The following is a 17,357-nucleotide window of genomic DNA, read 5'->3' on the forward strand; positions in this document are numbered from 1 at the left end:
TTTTAATCTAGCTATTATTAAACCTTTCCAAGAGAACCAAACATTTTATAAACACTGAACCTGTTATTTACAGCAGTAGAGCAGCAAAGTGTGGTTATAGAAAAGAGCAACAGCTTATAACCCCAAATGTAACCTCTATTGTCTGCATTTGTTTCTTTGTTTTATTTTTATTCTGTAATGGCTAGAAGTGAAACAGTGGAGTGGTGCCATTGAACCAGTGGTTGTAGCTCATTAACAGAAGTTTTTCAAACGTCTTATCAGAAAGTCTATTTCTCCTAGGCGTGAGCAGCAAACCTCCAAGACTGAAAAGCCGCTCCACAGGAGCACTTGATGGGGTTGGAGTGTTATACTTCAAGAAAATATTCTTTCTGTTTGAAAACTGATGCAGAATGTGAAGGTCATATGCTGAGCTCAGGTAGTCCATGACTTCCTTTTCTGCAGAGTAGGTGTCATCCTCTGGCTCCACCTCAAAGGAGAAAAAGTCCATCTCACCTTGGCTGGCAGATGTGGAGGCCACACCTGGAGGACTCTGTGCAGCAGGAGCAGTTGGTAGAAGTTATTTTACTAGATCCTTCCTACCTGCAGCTCTAAGCCATCCAAGTTTAAATTTTGGACAACTGGCAGCTGTGAGAAGATCATCTTTGTCATCCAGCACAGCAGCAAAACCAATATGGATAGCCTGAAAAATATAATAGATTCTGTATGTTTATGGCTATAAGGCCAAAAAGTAATTTCAATGTATTACTTGTACTGTGGGATCAGTGTCATGGATCAAATTTTGTTTTGGGTTACTTATTAAAATTTGTATTCATTTTATCTTCTTATCCCAGAATTGCAATGACACTGAATATTCTGTTCCATATTCATTAGCAGTGTAAGATGGAACATGCCTTCACTGTGGCATCTGGAAGGCCTGCAGTCATCCTGGAGAGGACATCTTTACCTGCCAGGGTCCTCTGCATCAGGACTTCAAGTGTGGCCAGTAAAGTCCCACATGGGCAGTCACCTTGCAGAATGTCTAGGGCTGCAGTCATAGGCTTCATGACAGAGCAGTATTCATGGAGGAACTGCTACTCTTTGTCTCTGAAACACTTAACTCCCAGCTTGGTGCACAGCATGTTCAGCTCACTCATGGGCATTTCTATGATTCTATTCACAGCATCAGAAAATGAATTCCACCTTGTGGATGTTGGTAGCAGCAGCTTTCTTTCACTGACTTCCTCCACTGCTTCTGATGCAAGGCTAGATCTCCTTGATTTGGTCCAGAGAGCTGTGCATGTTGCTGCTCCTGAACACAGCCTTGCTCTCTGCATTGCTTGTTAAATATTTCTCCACATCATTGGTGGAAATGATGTTTATGGTGTGTGAAGCACATCTGCGGTGGGGTGGGAGACACAGCTGGCCGTCACTTTGGTTCTCAGCTGAGAGGATTTCTGACACATCCCAGAAAATGACAGCATCGTCTGTGGAAGTGGACTCTTCCTCCCCCGTCTCCTCCTCATCTTCATCATCATCAGACTCTTCAGCTGGCTGATAAACTTGAAACGCTTTAACAAAGTTGGATCCGTTATCGGTCACTGTTGCAGCTACTTTGTTGAGTAATCCATAAGAAGAGTGGATGTTTTCCATTTCTGCAGCGATCACATCATACGTGTGTCTACCGTGAATTCTCCGACATGCTGATGCAGCCTTGTTGCGCTCCGATGTGGATTTACTGATCCAGTGGAGCGTTAGGCCCAGATAGCTTCTGTTGTTAGCAGACCAGATATCAGCAGCAGTGGAAACAAAGTGGACATCTTTCAGCGCAGCTTTTAGACTTCTCTCCATCTCTGCATTCTCCTTCTCCAGGTCAGATGAAAAGGATGTTGTGTGGGGCAGCTCGGCACTGATAGTGGTAGGAATCTGGTTTATGACGGCACCAAACGAGGGCCAATCAACAGTGTTTAAGGGCAGCATTTCTTCAACAACATATCGCCCAACCAACTTCTTCAGCTCTCCACCACTTACTGCTTTGGCAGCGAAGTGCAGCTTTTGTTGTTTGGCTGGCAGGGGCCCTCCTGCAGTCACGGCTCTTTGCTTGGAACCACCTGCAGTCAAAGCCGCTTAGTTTGACTGCGCTGTGCTGTGAGGTCAAAGGTTACTTCAGGTTTGACGTCGTGTTTTTGAAGCTGGATAACACTTTGTCACCAGCACAGAGAGTACAACCAACCTTGATATTATCATCTTTAGATGACACAAACTCAAAGTAAGGACTATATTTCCAGCTGGAAAACGCACACCTTTCCTCTCCCTGCATTGTTATTGACGTGTGTGTCACCGGTTGCGTCTTTCCTCGTGTGGTGGAGGTGACGCAACGTCACTCTCAGAGGAAGCAAACCATTTTCCCCCCAAAGTAAAATCACCAAAAAAGTAACGTAGAGTGGATTGGATAAGGAATTTTAATCTGATTACTAGTTTGGAAAAAGTAACGCGTTTGTTTGATCTTCATTAAAAAAGTAGGCACAATAGAGTAACGCGCTACTAAGTAACGCGTTCCTGGCATCACTGCTTAGAAATCAGCTGTGTGGGCATATCTCTACGTTTGTTGGTGAGAGCGTGCGTCACGTGGTGCGCACTGGGCCATGGTGTGGATGGATGCGCTGTTTCTGTGCGCCACACGCATCATGTGGTAGGAGTAGTGTTGGTGTGGCTCAGGTGCGCTGATGGTTTGTGCGCCGCCTCCACATAGAATCCTGCAGACGCCCCAAATTCATGGAAGCTGCTTAACAACAAAGTTTACTTTGACGGAGAAAACAAGGAAATGGACACAAGCGTTTATTCATTTCAAGAACTGATTTCCTGTTAATCATCTGGCGGTTAACGAGCACCGAGTCTGTGACGTCACCGCAGCACGCAGGGTTTCTAGATGCGGAGCAACAGACGGCGGAGCCAGTTCACATCACTTCGCTAAAGTTAGAAAGATATTCACAGATTGGGCTTTTCCGGGTCAAGAACTCATCGGAGGATCATTTCTTCTACAAAGCGACACCTCTCTGCAACCACAGCAAGGCAGACAGTGAGCTACAATCGTAGTTTCCTCAAAACGAGTCTCCCACCGCGCTGGGAGAATTACATTGGACTCTATGCAGAGCTCGCTGCTCCGCAGATGCTTAGGGACCGTCTGCAAGTTGAAGCACCAGAAGAATAATGATGGAGAAATATTCAGCAGACTGATACAGATGAATAAAGCTAGAAAGTCAGATCAAGGAGAAAGGCAATCGTTTAATACAAAACACGAGACACTAGCCTTAACCAGCATAGCAGTCATTTTAACACGTGGGGAAACAAAACATTAAAAGAGGCCAAAACATTCAATTTTAGCACATTTATAAATGTTTCACACATGAAATTTAACCAGAAAATCACAATTCTCCATGTGGTCAGCTGTCTTTAGTTTGAATCTAGAATCCTAAAATGCTCTAAACTGAATAGTGGAATGAAGTGAAAAAAGCCGAGCTAAAAAACGAGCCGGTGGAACGAAGCACATCTAGCATAAAAATCTGAGTAAAATCTAAATGACTGAGTGATTTAACAAGGACTCATCCAGGAGGTCCCAGAGGAACCAGAACAACATCTGAAGCTCTGCAGGACTCACTGCCTCAGTTAAGGTCAGAGGTCAGGATTCAACAATTAGAGAGAAACTGGGAAAAATGGCCTCCATGGGAGAGGTCCAAGACCAGAACCACTGCTGACCCAGAAGAACCCAAAGACCCGTCTCACATTTACCAAAAACATCTTGATGATCATCAAGACTTTTGGGGAAATATTCTGTGGACTGATGAGACATTTTCAGTTTTATTAGATAAAGTTATTCAGTGTGAAAAAGTTTCCACTAATGAGCCTGGATGTGCTGCTTTGTGTTGATCTGCCAAATAAAATCCCAATAAAATCAGCAGTTTGTGGTGGTCAGCTGATAAAATGAGACAAAGTTTAATGGGGTGTGAATACTTTAGCAGGGGCCTGTATTGTAACTAAGTTTGCTAGCAGGACTCTGCAGCAGGTGATGGATGTTGAGCAGCTGATGTGTGGATGAAAAGCCAGAGAAAATGAATGTGCTCAGCTTTGATGGTGTGTAAACTTTCCTAGCAGCAGAAGCAGTTGAAGGTTTTCTCTGAGCAGTGAGCAGACTGCAGAGTTGGACTGAAGGGAGACTCTGAAGTCTGAAGGTAGAACCGTTAGAAATAAGACGCTGCATTTTAGGAAGAGAAGAGCTGCAGTTCTAACAGCCCTGATGTTAGATAAAACTCCATCTTTAATCCAGCAAATAGAAATCTCTGCTTCTGGGAGTCAGAGGAAGCTGAAAGCTGGGAGCTTCTAGAATGGGGAGCAAAGCAACATGGAGGCTCTCAGAAATGTTTCCATCCTTCAGCTTTTCTAGCCCAGTTCCAGCAGCTCAACATGAAGCCAGATGGAGATTTGGCCAAAGAGCCGACCGCTTGTCATTGTTCATCATTTAGAAATCAGACTGTGAGGACATCACAGAGCTGCAGTCATCACACGACACCAGAACCCAGCAGAACCCAGAGAAGAAGCAGCAGCCGTGGTTCTGTTATGGATCAAGGTACCGTGGTCCATGAAAGGCTCATTAAAACAGAACCTTAGAAACTAGAGAATGGGCTTTTACTGCAGAAAAGTTTACAGTCCTAACAGAGTTTCATTTAAAGACGTTTTGGTTCCAGGCGGTTCTGTAGGAGTCGGACCCTGGAGCGGGCTCAGGAACCCGACTGCAGGTTGAGGTTGTTCAGTAGAATCCAGTTTCTACCAGTGAGTTCTGTGGTGCTGCTCGGTTGGCCTTTAACTTTTTAATCTCTAAACCTTAACAAGGATCAGATCTGCGGTGAGTCTGGACTGAGATCTTGGAGAACGGTGGAAATGCTGCGGTGAAACCAGAACTTTGGCTGTTTTTTGGACCCAGGGAGAATATTTGCTCAGCGCTGAACTTCCACTACATGCAGGAATTTGCTGAGACGTTTGGTGGCTCAGTGCTGCTGCAGGTTGAGATCTAGAGGGCTGTGGGCCACCATGAGGGCATTTATGGCCAGGGAGAAAACACACAGCACGCTGCTGTTGGCATGAAAGGAGGGAAAACAGGAAGGAGGCACCGTTCTGGACCGGCTCAGTTCCCACAACAGTTCTGGTTCTGTTTGCTTCACTGTTAACCGTCATCTCAACATATTATTGTCCTTTTCCATCATTAACTTGCTTCTAAAAAGTGTTGCTTTAGTGAACATAGTTCTGTGATGTAGAACATGAAGCTGTTACTGATTAGAGAAAAGAAACGCTTTAACCCAGAGATGGAAATCTGATCAACATCAATAAATCAACATCAATAAATAAATGTAAATGAATCAATATAAAATGGACAACAAGTTAAAGAAAGCAACATATTCCTCCTAGAATCATCCCTGCTGTGTTTTTCTCTGCAATGAAACGTTTGTCAGGAATAAATCTGTAATTTTCTCCAATCTGGAGGCAGAGGCTCTGTTTAAAGGAAGTAAATATCTGTTCTGTAGCTGTTTTACCTCCACATGTCCATTAGAAGATTTGCTGCTTCTACCTGGAAAATAGACATCTATTCTGAGGCCTGTTTTTCTATCCAGCTCTGTGGACCAGAACCCAGCCGCTGTAGAACCTGTGATCAATAACTAAGATTCATATTTTCATCTCTAAATCTCAGTTTATTAGTATGTTCCATATTTCCACTGATGGCGTTATTACTGCTGTGTTACTAGTCTGTTAGATGGAGTCATTAAGGTGGTTCAGCTCACTGGCTGATAACAGCCTGACTGACTTTAAAACAAATAGCAGCTGGTTCTAAAACCTGCAGAGGTTCTATGAGATCGGTTCTGGTTCTATATGGATCTCCTCAGGAGAACCTTGACTGCTCATTTTATAATAAATATGTTACCTAAAGGTTAGCGGGCAGCTGCCATGTGGAATAAAAAGACAAAGATGCAGGAAGGTTTGGTTTAATATGTGTGTTAATCAGCTGATAGGACCATTTGGACCAGAACTTTTAGCTTTCAGAACCAGAACAAAGCAAATGAAAGCACTAAACCCTGTTGATAATGATGGAAATATGTTGCAGTTGTTTATTGTCCTAAAACCTTAATACCATCCGACCAGAACCATGTATCGATTTGGCTAAAGGAGCAGAACCTGGCTGGCTGGTTCTGGTCCAGTTCTAGACATTAAATAATGATCCTTGTCTGAGGAATGTGGAAACCATCTCCTGCTGCCTTTGGTTTGTTTCCCCAGAACCTTTGAGCAACTTTAAAATATTCTTTATGAAGTTAAATGTTTAACTTTATTTTTCATGAACTTTTAAACACAAATATCATCTTTAGCTTTGAACGGATCCAGAACCGATCAGAATAAAAGCAGATTCAGAACCAGGAGCTCAGCTTTTAGCTACTTTGTAGACATGATTCTGGGAGGAAGATTTTTTAATAAAGTTCAGTTTTTTCCAGTCTTGCTGCTCATGTGCATTTAAGAAGCTAAATGAGAGACGAGGGGAACCGGTTCTGCTGCTCAGACGGACTCTGGACTCCCCAGCAGAAGAGAAAACAGAGCAATAGTTAGAAAAGCAGTTCTCACTAACTTTACAGCTGCAGACCTTGCAGAGGGAAAAAGTCCAAATGGTGGAGTGATGAAAAAAGAGGCAAAGCAGCGACTTGTTCCATCCTCTGATGATTAGAAATGAAAGCAGGAAAATCTGCAAAGTGCTTCTTTAGGATCCTGTTCTACGGCTGCAGCTTCTATCTGCTAAATATCTGACAGTTTGGCTTCTAAAGCTTTTGTAGACGAGGTCTAAAGGAAACTTTCTCACTTCTGTGGCTTTATTTCCTGGTTGAACTTTGCTGGTTTTAGGCAGGTTTCTTTCCTCCAACACTTGATGCTCAGACCAGAAGGTTAGCTCTGGTTGCTCAGAGCTCGCTGAGGATCAAGGACGTTTGAAGATGAAGACGTGACTTTATTGACATGTTGATGGAAATAAATGACTATTCTGAATTAACAAGGAGGAGATGGGTGGTCTTCATTAATCAGCATTTATTGGATCCTTGCAGGGAGAACAGAACCAGTCTGTGGAAGATGTTCAATCTGCTCTAACTAGACAGAGAAATGTTCTTTTCTAGATCTGGCTCACTAGAGGCAGCCTTCAAGAGCGACTCCCCGACGCCTGCAGCTTTCCTTTCTGCCTACCGCTATCTGTGCTCCTCAACCTTGGCTCTCTCTCTGAGACTAAACACAATCAGGCCTTCAACCGCGCAACATAGATTGAATCCTTTTGTCAGGCTGTTGGCATTTAGAAAGCAAGGATAGGAGAGAAACTTTACTCAACATAACAGTTTGAACTTTTCTATCTGAGCAACAGATGATTGATTTGCTCGTTTAAATAGTGACAGTGATGGTGGAGAAGATCCTCCAGGCTGGGCTCTGTGAGGTCAAAGGTCAGGTAGGTTACAGCAGGGATATCATGATCCCCAAGTTGCTGAATATTTGCAGCTTTTCCATCTTTTTCTGACTGCGTTCAGTTCAGATGATCTTTTAATTCCTTCCTGCAGAGATCTGAACTTTCCACCATGATTCCTGTCTGATTCCAGCAGAGCAGCAACACAGATGATGGTTTAAAGACAAACTGAAGCAGATGCAGACAGGAAGGATTGATGGCTGCAGTTAGTTGGTGTGGACAGCAGGTGGCGCTGCTGCATGGCACACAGAGGGAGAGCAGCAGCTTCCTGCAGGGACACATGAAGAGCAGCATGAAGCTGAGCTGGGAGACATGAAGCTTTAACATCTGCTGAACTCTTCAGCTCCTCTTTCCCTCAGATCTGCCCTGAAGCAGCTTTAAGGTGGAAAACTGCTGCAGCTGGAGGAGATTCAGCAAAACCAACATGTTGCTTTGCTTTCTGTCCCAGAAGCTCCAGAGGAGGCTTGGCAGCATGAAGGTCACCCAGAGAAGAAGCAGCAGCCGTGGTTCTGTTATGGATCAAGGTACCGTGGTCCATGAAAGGCTCATTAAAACAGAACCTTAGAAACTAGAGAATGGGCTTTTACTGCAGAAAAGTTTACAGTCCTAACAGAGTTTCATTTAAAGACGTTTTGGTTCCAGGCGGTTCTGTAGGAGTCGGACCCTGGAGCGGGCTCAGGAACCCGACTGCAGGTTGAGGTTGTTCAGTAGAATCCAGTTTCTACCAGTGAGTTCTGTGGTGCTGCTCGGTTGGCCTTAAACTTTCTAATCTCTAAAACTTAACAAGGAGGCAAAGAATCAGCCAGTGCCAGTCCACATCCTCAGACTCAACTGTGGTTAATCCATCAGGTGAGGAAAGAGTGTCACCATACAGTATATTTCATTTTTAAGTATAAGAATTACATCCAAAGGGAAATTAATTTAGTCAATGTTCTCATTAATATGTTTGTATATATGTATGTACATGGCTAGCTTTTGTTGTTGTTTTTTTCTTTTTAAGTCCATCTCTATCCTCTACAGAGCTCACACCCCGTCCTGTGTCCACTGTCCCCTCCATGACTGCAACCACAGTTGATCTACCTGGTAAATTAAATGCTCACTGTGCTGCAGGACTTTCTGAGATTAATAATTATGTCCAAAACTGTAGTTTAATGTCCTTATTGGTCGTTCTTTCTTAATCATTGTTTTTCTTGGTTCACTTCCTCAGCATCCTCCACCACAACGTCCACTTCTCACAGCAGATCATCATCAGCTCCACCAGATGACCCAGCTTAGTGACCTTCTTTTCTCTCTGATTGAGCTGGTGATCAGAGGAACCTGCCTATCAAGGAGAACTTTTCATTCCTTTAAAAGGTATGATGGACGAAGTTTCCATTATCATTACACCCACAGACAATTAGTCAATGAAGAAAAAGTTAAGCGTAGTTAGCTGACTTATTCAAGAAGTAAAGATGTAGTCTACTGCTTTTGCTGCAAATTATTTTCCAAGAAGTCCTTAAAACTGGCAACTGATGGACAGCAGGATTGGGTCAACAATCAATGTAGTTACAAAATGAAATGGAGGAATTTAGCTTGCTTCTTTCCAACAGAAAAACTATTGATGAAGCAGAAATGGGCCTCCACGAGGCAGAAAGAAAATGCTGGAGAGATGTTCTCACACACTTAGTCAGTATTATCCAGTCACTGGTAGAAAGGAACCGGACTCTGAGGGGATCTTCTGACACATTGCACAAGGCCAACAATGGGAACGTTCTCATAGAAGTTGAACTGCTAGCTAAATTTTATCCTGTGTTCAGAGATCATGTGAGACACATTAACAGTGGAGCAGAGCACATCACATACCTTAGTAAAACGATTCAAAATAAGTTGATAGCCTTTGTGATAAAATTCTTGACACAATGGTGTCAGAAATCAGATTCAAAATACTACGCCATGATACTGGATTCCAACCTAGATGTAAGTCATCAAGAAGAAATATCTGTTGCTGTGCGCACAGTGAATCTTGTGAAAACATACATATTTTACTGTAGATCTTTGGAGAAGAGTCAATTATGAGGATGATCACGTGTGTTTAAACATTAAAGTGTAATACAGCACGTTGTCAACAAGTAAACGGCTCTATGGTCGTTTTTTTTTCAGATGTCCTACAAAAATACCATTTGCTTTGATTGTCACAAATGACCTAAAGTCTGTCTGTTGGAAACAAAAATCCACTTTCCTGCTTTATTCTTGGAAAAGATTTGTAGCTAAATGGATCCCATGAATGGATCAGAAACAGATCCCAAATATAATAAAATTTAAATTGAATAAAGGTATGTTCAATAATATAAACTCTGGCAGATCTAGATTTAAAGAGATTTTCATTCAAACAAGAAGGAAGGAAGAATGGCAGGAAGCCTCAAAATATAACCATGTATAAATGTACATGATAGAGACAGAAACGTCCAAAGAGAGACAGAAGATGTCTGCTGGTATAAAGCTGTATTCTGTGAAATTAATGGAAAGCTAAGTGGAAGAAAGCAGAAGAAACTGAAAAATAAATTCTCACCTGAAAGAAGCTAAACTGCCTCTCTTGTCTGACAGGTTTAATAGGACGACTACAGCAGCTCCTGGTCTCTTAGAAATGTTTGGTTCTGTTGTTTGATGCTGCAGAGGATCATTGAACTGCTTTATTTCATGATTCTTATTTCCTCTAAATCAGGAGTCTGAAGTGACGAAGAAAGAGACGTTTAACATTAACCACGTTTATTCATTGTTGCTTCTTTCTGTCATTTTCATCATGTTTTTCTGGACGGGAACATAAGCCGTCGGTTCTGAGTGGAGTTAGATCTGAGCGGACCATCAGGGAGATCAATGATCAATTTTTATTTGGGTGCAGATTTTAATCCATCAACCTGCAATTAAAATGTGTCAAACTGCATCCTCTATTTTTCCAGGGTCTTCTGGTCTGAGAACCGGGATCTCTGGCTTTGAGGAGCAGAGTCTCCTCCACTGCTGCAGCACCAGAACCATTTTATCTGCAGGACGCAGGAAACTGGAGCAATAAAAAGGTTAGATGGTTAAACGGCTGCAGAAGCTGCTTCTGCTGCCTGGATCCTTCCTTCCTGCTGTGGCCTGAACCTTCAGCAGCAGATGTTGGGCTGCGGTTCTTTTTCTTCTCAGGGAGAGTTTGAGGAGCAGAGAACCAGGCTGGAAGCTGCTTCTGCCTCACAGAAGAGGACAAGTTCAACCACGGCTGAAGTTACTGAAGCTAAATCTTTATGTGGACTTTAGAAAATGTTTTCCTGAAGCAGAACACTGCGATAGACTGGCCACCTGTCCAGGGCGTACCACGCCTCTCACCCATTGACAGCTGGAGATAGGCATCAGCACCCCTCTGGACCCCACAAGGGATAAGCGTGTTAGAAAATGGATGAAGCAGAACATTCAGTCATTTTGTGAGAGGTTTATTTTGTAATAAATGTTTTTAAACCTCTTAAACTTGCCTTTAATGAATCTAAAATTACCAAATGTATGATTGTAATCTGCTGAGTTCAGCATCTTGACAAACATCATGTTATCCTGTAGAAAAGTCATTTAATAGTAAATTATACAACAGTCTGTGGTCTTTGTGTTTTTTTCTTTGTATCTAACTGTAGTTCAGGTATTTCGTTGCTTAGATTTATTTTTTGCTGTTTTTCACTGTTTATATTCACGGAAAAACAAGATTTCCCACCACACTGAACAGGACGTCTGAACAAGCCTTTTTTAGGGGCTCTTTTGGGATGCTGGCTTTCCCAGCAGCCTTTGCAGCTTCCTGTAGAGACTCATGGGAGCTGTAGTTCAACTCTTGTGATAACGGGACCGTTTAAAATTAAAAAAACTGAAGGTTTTCCTCCTTTCTTGTACTTTTCTTCTAGTCTGTTAAATGTACTTCAGCTGTCAGCTGTAAATATTTATTCCTACGAATCAAACTTTGACTCTAGACGCTTCTGTTAGACATAAAAACACAAGTCACCTGACCCACTGAGAAACAGAAAGTGAAACTTTGCTGAACTCCCTCAGATCAGACTCCATGTTCAGACAGCAGGACGGAAATCTTGTCTCCGCTGGTTAACAGAGGTAAGTTAAGCCTTTTTTCCTGCGGGTCTCTCCTGGGTTTCTGGAGCCTTTAGACTTTCTACAGCTGCTTCCAGCTGACAGCTCAGTCTGCTGCAGACTCTGAGCTGACTGGAAGCTTCCTCTGAGACCCTCCCTGATCCTGGATCAGACCCGGACTCTGGTCCAAACCTTTGGTTCTGTCCAGCAATGACCGGATTCTGGTCAACATGGTTCCAGAATGTTGCTCCACTCCAGGCCCGGAGTGTCTCACCTGGAGGACCGGGACCAGAACCGGGCTGAAGAGATTTGGGCCGCAAGGGCCGTAGTTCATTATTTATTTATTTATCGTTTTCCTTTGGAATGTTATTCAGCCATGACACTTAGTGGATCACGTCCGTTACGCTGTACCGTTATCCGCACAGACATGTTGACGTAGACGTTGCGTCGTCGTGTGAGAGGCGTGCCGACAGAGCGGCCATCTTGGGTCAGACCAAGCTGCGGTCAGACAGAATACAAGTCAATTAAGGAAAATGTACTTTATGTTTTCAGACACTCTGAATCCGGTGAATTCTCACCCGATTTCCAGAAAAATCAACTGACTGAAAACATCACCCCTTTAGGGGCTACATGGGACCAGTTGATTGAATTTAATGATAGTCTAACTTAATAAATAATTTTGATTTTGTATTGAAAGTTAGCAAACTTCCAGAGGAAGCCTGAGTTTTACTCCGCTTATGGGTGCGCAGATAAAAGGACACTAAGAACCAGGTCCTGGGGAATTACCTTCCATAGGTAAGAATTTATGATAGATAATCCTCATGCTTTACAGTTACACAATATGTGCTAATGGGTAGCAGGGATGGAAGCAGAGAAAAGTACATTACACACCCTGATTTCTAAAATAATACACAGTATTTTTCTTTTTGCTGGTATTTTGTAATGTCTTTGATTCTAAGATGCGCTATTAAGTTTTTTGTTTTTTTCCCCACATTGCGGTTTGTGTTATATAATTTTTTTAAATGCTGTTATTGGCACCTCTGCTTTCACTTGTCTGTATAGTTTTGCTCCTATGTAGATCAGTGCTATTATCTGTAGATATACAGAGAGAGAGAGAGAGAGATTTATGTGTGTATAATTTGTGTGTTTATTAGATGAATATGTAACTGCAAAATATGTAAGTGCGTGTACATTTTTCATCCGGTTTCACGTCCATTTATATGCCCTATATATGCCCTATAGGGGTCGACGTGCCTATAAGGCACTATAAGGCCTAGCCATGGACATAATAAAGTAGACGCTTCATTGGACGCTGCCGGCCGCTAGGCTGACGTGCCTATAGGGCGGCCATCTTGGGTCAGACGACAGCTGCTGTCAGAATGAATAGGAGGCAGCTCAGATCTAATTTTAATCAAATGTTCACAGTGATCGTGGCCTTTCAGACAGATTACACATATTTATTCAGAACCAAAACTATTTAAACTGAAGTCAAACTGGATGAAAAATGTACACACACTTACATATTTTGTCATATATCGCCATAACATGAACAGACAAACAAACATTTCAGGGGGAGATGATTTACTGAGGCCATGCTGCGAAGGTCAACTGCCTTACACGGTGCCCACAGGGCGCTGCCATTACTCTGTGGGAAAATAGAGGCCACAAAAAAAGGAAAGGTGAGAGGGTAAAAAACATAACTCAAACTTTATCCTATAACATGATACAGTTTGAGATATCAAAAAACCTCTTGCACAGAAAGCACAAATAAGACGAGACACATATAGCAGAAGGATAACATTGTAGATTTGTCGTGTGTAAGTTCATCAGTATTCGTGAGCATCAGTTATGTGTGTCTGTTTGGGTGAAGTGATTATATTTCCGTGAACACTCTCCAGAGGCCATTGTCCTTGATGTTATCAGCTAGCCAACAGTTCAGAAAAGCATCCACAGATGTCAGCGGGGGGAGTGGGTAGCAGGGTAGAGTTCTGAGCAGTCTCAGTCATAACAATCCAGGAGTCATTGATAAGGGAAGGCAGAATCCAAATACTTTATTTGTTTATGAGGCAAGCTGCTCTTACTTTCCTGTCAGCTTTAAGTTTATGCTGGCTCCAAATAGCGAATCCAATATTCCAAAATGTTGGGCTTATCCGCGTCACACTACCAGAATTTTATCCCATGATGTCCCGAGCCCGTAACATCATCAGGGACCCCTCACACCCCCACCATGGACTGTTCTCCCTGCTGCCTTCTGGGAAAAGGTTCCGCAGCATTCGCTGTAGGACCACCAGGTTCTGCAAAAGCTTTTTCCCTGCTGCCATCAGACTGTTGAACTGCTGAAGTATAAAATGGACTGTGTACCACACTCGCTTATTAGCACAATTGTATCGTATCCTTATCCAGCATTATAAATGCTGCTCAACTCTTAGTCTCCAATATCACTGCTGCACTTTATCCGGAAACTTACTGCATATTTGTTTACATTTCAACTGTAGTTTACATTTTAACTGTAGTTTACATTTCAACTGTGTTTACATTTCAACTTTTTAATCACGGCTGCACTTTATCCGGAAACTTACTTCATATTTGTTTACATTTCAACTGTCTACTGTTAAACCACTGCTGCACTTTATCCGGAAATCAATTGAAATTTATCCTGTAAATTACTGCAAATTACTGCAAATTATTACTGCATTTTAATCCTGTACTGTAATGCACTGCAACGTATCATGTAGCGTTACTGCAATATTTCTGAGCTGTATGAAAACGAAATTTCGTTCTGTATGCACTCTGTGCATACAAAATGACAATAAAGAAAGTCTAAGTCTAAAGTCTAAGTCTTGAGTTCAACCACCGAAGCCAGTCTGCGTTCCAGCACAGCCAGCTTTCAGCTCAGCTCCTCCACCTTCCAGGTCTGTCCGTTCATCGCCTTAGTGAGCGCGTCATTTGCAGCCGGTAGACTGATCAAGGCTAAATGGCTACTGACATCTGCTGAATTTGCTGATACATCAAAAATCCACCAGATCCAATACGTATAAATCCAAGTATCCTTAATCCAAACATGCAAACGTTTCAAACGTCCAGGAATGACAAAGGGTGGGTGTATCCTCCAAAAAATAGTCAGATCGGGACAGGACGGGTCCCCCTTTCATTGCCTACCCGTCGAAAAAAATAAATAATTTATCAATAGCATTGGGAGACCAGCTTACCAGATCGATGATTTTTCAGAGTTCGGATATTATGAAGAAAGTGCTCAGAAAGACAAGACATAGCAAATAGCAGGAGAGAGGGGGGCAGGGTAGGAGAGCAGATAAGGAGCTCAGGAGAGCTGAAAGACACGACCGACCTTGAAGAGAGACAGAACAGTATCACTTTCTAGTGATGGGACGTCTGAAGCCAGGCTTCGAGGCGTGTACCGAGTAAAAAGGGGGCGTGTCAGACAAAGCCCCGCTTTGGAGCTTGTGTCATATTGAGGAAAATCACGTGATCAACAACAAACGAGGCCTCGCATTACATCTGCCACGTCATTGCTTCATTTTGGGTATCATTTTTCAAAATAAAAGCGCAAACCCTGTTGCTTCGTGGGTGAGGTCATCTGCCAACGAAAAAAACATGGAAAACCTGAAACAGTGAAAAAAAAGTCCTGTTCCTAAATAAAAACAATTAAACCTGAAATCCAGAAATTTCTAAATTTTCTTTTGTTTGTTCAGGAGATACATCAGAATCCTACATCAAAAGCAGACTAAAAGCCATTGGAAGAGGCAAACTCTATGTGTAACTTAATATTAAGAACCAGAACTAGAACTCACAGGAAGAGATGATTTTAAACAAACTTGTTTTTTCAGGAAGCAAGTTTCAAGCTCAAAGCATACAGAGTCTGCCCCAACAATCATTAAATTCCCAATACATTAAAGTAACACATATCTTCATTGTCAAATAAGTCTATGACATAAAGAAAACCCACCACCTATGGTAAAGATTAGATTGGCTACAAATAATTTTAATAATTAAATCATGACAATTAAATATGATATAATTGATTCTCCTCTAACTAAACATGAGTTTGATGAAAACTTTGTGACAATATTGTATTTACATTTTTGGAAGTATGATCCAACTAAGTGACAATGCTGTTACAGTTTTACCAGCAGATGTCATTAGTGAGTGGTGAATGAAGCATTGAGTAAAGAACCTTTTTCCAAAGCAAAGTGTTGGAAAGCTTGATTTCTTCATGAGGCTTCATTTGCCCATCTCTACCCCTTTCCTGAATTGACGTGTATTCTGTCTGACCGCAGCTTTGTCTGACCCAAGATGGCCGCTTTGTCGGCACGCTTCTCACCCGGCGTCTATTTTTATTATATCTAATTTTATTATATATAATGTCTATGGTTATCCGCCTCTGCTGGCAGCTTTTCTGACGCACGCTGACGTTACACGTCATCGCTCTTGGTCAATGGAGTGGAAAGAAAAATGGAGGCATGGAGAAGGCTAGAATTAAAAGGATGAAAGCTCTGAAAACAGTCGTTGCTAAAAATGGCATCTTTTTCAATAAAGTGAGTTCACGGTTTGAAACAAAGGACGGCGATGAAATGGGTAAGAAAAGATGTTGCCTGCAAACCACCTTGCAAGTTTACACTTGCAAAAATGTACACAGTTAAAAGAAAACAACAAACTATAAAAACAGGTATGTTATCAAATCAGCCTGAAGACGTTTCGAGTTGGAAGTAAAACACTTAGTAAGATAAGTTCAGTTAATTTAAATGTTTTATGAAGAAAGTTCAAGGAGGAGGACACTGAGTGAACAAAAGCCTTCTTGCCCAATTCAGTCTGAGCTAAAGGGACAGAAAGAAGCAACAAACTGTGTGAGTGAAAAAAGTTATACGAGTCAACATTTCTCAGTGCCATTGCAGTACAGGCAGAAGTCCAGGTAGAAGTCCAGATTATTATGTGTGTGAACCAGCTCTATTTCCTTTTCTCCAGAAGAGAACACAGACACGGGATCTTTTGAAGCTCCCTGGATCTGGAAAAATACATCAATTTAGTTTTATCTGTATTAAGAACAAGTTTCAAATTCATTAAACAACATTGGATAGTGACAAAGGCTTTCTGCAAAGGTTTCATGACATGAGTAGGAGTGGATCCAGTGCAATAAATGTGTCATCTGCATAAAAATGCAAATATGCATCAGATACATTCTGTCCCAACTCATTTAGTGTTAGTTACGAAAGATTCATGGTGCATTCAGTCACACTTTGTAAAGTAAACCATTACCAGGAGTACTTTCTATGTTACAGAAATGGTGGAGAGGTGATGGCAGCAGCAGCTAAATCTAGGAGAGAAACATTGAAACAGATCAGCTCTCTCTGAGCTTCAGCTAAAAGGAACGTTTTCTGCTTCACAGATTAAATCTGACACTCAGCAGAAAATCTTCCTCTAAAGGAGGTCTGGACCTGAAAGGTTTCAGAAGCGCTGCTTTAACTGAAGGCTCTCTAACAGGAGCCGGCTCCAACATGTGAGCGGGCCGCTGTGTTCAGAACCAACACATCAGAACTTCAGAGGAAATGTTCCCTCCTTCATTCACTACATCTGACCTCACTCTGGATGTTTCTACAGACCTGGAACATGATTCCAGTTTAGACCTGAAAAGGTTTCACACTCAGTTTTAGCTTCATTTTCTAAATAAACCAGAACTTCTCCAGATGGTTCTGAGGAGATCAGCCAGCAGACATCAGGAGGTGCATGAAGTAGTGAAGGAGAGGACAATCCAGAC

At 42.2% G+C, this 17,357-nt stretch overlaps 1 protein-coding gene and 1 long non-coding RNA gene across 2 annotated transcripts in view; both read left to right on the forward strand.

Moving 5' to 3' along the window:
- The window catches only part of LOC105923771, a gene marked incomplete at its 3' end in the record, with an annotated part of 780,934 nt that overhangs the window by 182,312 nt on the left and 581,265 nt on the right, over positions 1-17,357 (forward strand). The window lies entirely within an intron of this gene.
- On the forward strand, positions 7,550-8,941 carry LOC118561514. Its single transcript, XR_004930097.1, has 3 exons — positions 7,550-8,359; positions 8,531-8,593; positions 8,718-8,941. It is a non-coding gene; the product is annotated as an uncharacterized LOC118561514 (long non-coding RNA).

This window comes from Fundulus heteroclitus, unplaced genomic scaffold (genome assembly GCF_011125445.2).
Source record: "Fundulus heteroclitus isolate FHET01 unplaced genomic scaffold, MU-UCD_Fhet_4.1 scaffold_65, whole genome shotgun sequence".
Lineage (NCBI taxonomy): Eukaryota > Metazoa > Chordata > Actinopteri > Cyprinodontiformes > Fundulidae > Fundulus > Fundulus heteroclitus.